Raw genomic sequence first — 3207 nt, 5'->3', positions numbered from 1 at the left:
CGTCGATGGCAATCAGCTGTGGCGACGATCAGCCTCGAAGTGCGGGTGACTACAGCAAAGATAAGTTCAAAATTAGCGTGCAAAGCGCCAGGCCGCAAATCCCGCTTGAGGCGATGTGAGCACTTCTTTTGAAGGATCGGTGATGCGGTGTCGCTAGTAGTCCGGATGGTTCCGATATCAGGGCACGGGGCAGTTTTCCTCGTCGATGGCAATCAGCTGTGGCGACGATCAGCCTCGAAGTGCGGGTGACTACAGCAAAGATAAGTTCAAAATTAGCGTGCAAAGCGCCAGGCCGCAAATCCCGCTTGAGGCGATGTGAGCACTTCTTTTGAAGGATCGGTGATGCGGTGTCGCTAGTAGTCCGGATGGTTCCGATATCAGGGCACGGGCAGTTTTCCTCGTCGATGGCAATCAGCTGTGGCGACGATCAGCCTCGAAGTGCGGGTGACTACAGCAAAGATAAGTTCAAAATTAGCGTGCAAAGCGCTAGGCCGCAAATCCCGCTTGAGGTGATGTGAGCACTTCTTTTGAAGGATCGGTGATGCGGTGTCGCTAGTAGTCCGGATGGTTCCGATATCAGGGCACGGGGCAGTTTTCCTCGTCGATGGCAATCAGCTGTGGCGACGATCAGCCTCGAAGTGCGGGTGACTACAGCAAAGATAAGTTCAAAATTAGCGTGCAAAGCGCCAGGCCGCAAATCCCGCTTGAGGTGATGTGAGCACTTCTTTTGAAGGATCGGTGATGCGGTGTCGCTAGTAGTCCGGATGGTTCCGATATCAGGGCACGGGGCAGTTTTCCTCGTCGATGGCAATCAGCTGTGGCGACGATCAGCCTCGAAGTGCGGGTGACTACAGCAAAGATAAGTTCAAAATTAGCGTGCAAAGCGCCAGGCCGCAAATCCCGCTTGAGGCGATGTGAGCACTTCTTTTGAAGGATCGGTGATGCGGTGTCGCTAGTAGTCCGGATGGTTCCGATATCAGGGCACGGGGCAGTTTTCCTCGTCGATGGCAATCAGCTGTGGCGACGATCAGCCTCGAAGTGCGGGTGACTACAGCAAAGATAAGTTCAAAATTAGCGTGCAAAGCGCCAGGCCGCAAATCCCGCTTGAGGTGATGTGAGCACTTCTTTTGAAGGATCGGTGATGCGGTGTCGCTAGTAGTCCGGATGGTTCCGATATCAGGGCACGGGGCAGTTTTCCTCGTCGATGGCAATCAGCTGTGGCGACGATCAGCCTCGAAGTGCGGGTGACTACAGCAAAGATAAGTTCAAAATTAGCGTGCAAAGCGCCAGGCCGCAAATCCCGCTTGAGGCGATGTGAGCACTTCTTTTGAAGGATCGGTGATGCGGTGTCGCTAGTAGTCCGGATGGTTCCGATATCAGGGCACGGGGCAGTTTTCCTCGTCGATGGCAATCAGCTGTGGCGACGATCAGCCTCGAAGTGCGGGTGACTACAGCAAAGATAAGTTCAAAATTAGCGTGCAAAGCGCCAGGCCGCAAATCCCGCTTGAGGCGATGTGAGCACTTCTTTTGAAGGATCGGTGATGCGGTGTCGCTAGTAGTCCGGATGGTTCCGATATCAGGGCACGGGGCAGTTTTCCTCGTCGATGGCAATCAGCTGTGGCGACGATCAGCCTCGAAGTGCGGGTGACTACAGCAAAGATAAGTTCAAAATTAGCGTGCAAAGCGCCAGGCCGCAAATCCCGCTTGAGGTGATGTGAGCACTTCTTTTGAAGGATCGGTGATGCGGTGTCGCTAGTAGTCCGGATGGTTCCGATATCAGGGCACGGGGCAGTTTTCCTCGTCGATGGCAATCAGCTGTGGCGACGATCAGCCTCGAAGTGCGGGTGACTACAGCAAAGATAAGTTCAAAATTAGCGTGCAAAGCGCTAGGCCGCAAATCCCGCTTGAGGTGATGTGAGCACTTCTTTTGAAGGATCGGTGATGCGGTGTCGCTAGTAGTCCGGATGGTTCCGATATCAGGGCACGGGGCAGTTTTCCTCGTCGATGGCAATCAGCTGTGGCGACGATCAGCCTCGAAGTGCGGGTGACTACAGCAAAGATAAGTTCAAAATTAGCGTGCAAAGCGCCAGGCCGCAAATCCCGCTTGAGGCGATGTGAGCACTTCTTTTGAAGGATCGGTGATGCGGTGTCGCTAGTAGTCCGGATGGTTCCGATATCAGGGCACGGGGCAGTTTTCCTCGTCGATGGCAATCAGCTGTGGCGACGATCAGCCTCGAAGTGCGGGTGACTACAGCAAAGATAAGTTCAAAATTAGCGTGCAAAGCGCTAGGCCGCAAATCCCGCTTGAGGTGATGTGAGCACTTCTTTTGAAGGATCGGTGATGCGGTGTCGCTAGTAGTCCGGATGGTTCCGGTATCAGGGCACGGGGCAGTTTTCCTCGTCGATGGCAATCAGCTGTGGCGACGATCAGCCTCGAAGTGCGGGTGACTACAGCAAAGATAAGTTCAAAATTAGCGTGCAAAGCGCCAGGCCGCAAATCCCGCTTGAGGCGATGTGAGCACTTCTTTTGAAGGATCGGTGATGCGGTGTCGCTAGTAGTCCGGATGGTTCCGATATCAGGGCACGGGGCAGTTTTCCTCGTCGATGGCAATCAGCTGTGGCGACGATCAGCCTCGAAGTGCGGGTGACTACAGCAAAGATAAGTTCAAAATTAGCGTGCAAAGCGCCAGGCCGCAAATCCCGCTTGAGGCGATGTGAGCACTTCTTTTGAAGGATCGGTGATGCGGTGTCGCTAGTAGTCCGGATGGTTCCGATATCAGGGCACGGGGCAGTTTTCCTCGTCGATGGCAATCAGCTGTGGCGACGATCAGCCTCGAAGTGCGGGTGACTACAGCAAAGATAAGTTCAAAATTAGCGTGCAAAGCGCCAGGCCGCAAATCCCGCTTGAGGCGATGTGAGCACTTCTTTTGAAGGATCGGTGATGCGGTGTCGCTAGTAGTCCGGATGGTTCCGATATCAGGGCACGGGGCAGTTTTCCTCGTCGATGGCAATCAGCTGTGGCGACGATCAGCCTCGAAGTGCGGGTGACTACAGCAAAGATAAGTTCAAAATTAGCGTGCAAAGCGCTAGGCCGCAAATCCCGCTTGAGGTGATGTGAGCACTTCTTTTGAAGGATCGGTGATGCGGTGTCGCTAGTAGTCCGGATGGTTCCGATATCAGGGCACGGGGCAGTTTTCCTCGTCGATG

Source organism: Ixodes scapularis, unplaced genomic scaffold, assembly GCF_016920785.2.
Source record: "Ixodes scapularis isolate PalLabHiFi unplaced genomic scaffold, ASM1692078v2 PGA_scaffold7__128_contigs__length_106722199, whole genome shotgun sequence".
Taxonomy (NCBI): Eukaryota; Metazoa; Arthropoda; class Arachnida; order Ixodida; family Ixodidae; genus Ixodes; species Ixodes scapularis.
The sequence above is the reverse complement of the archived record's forward strand: the minus strand, read 5'-3'. Positions refer to the sequence as shown.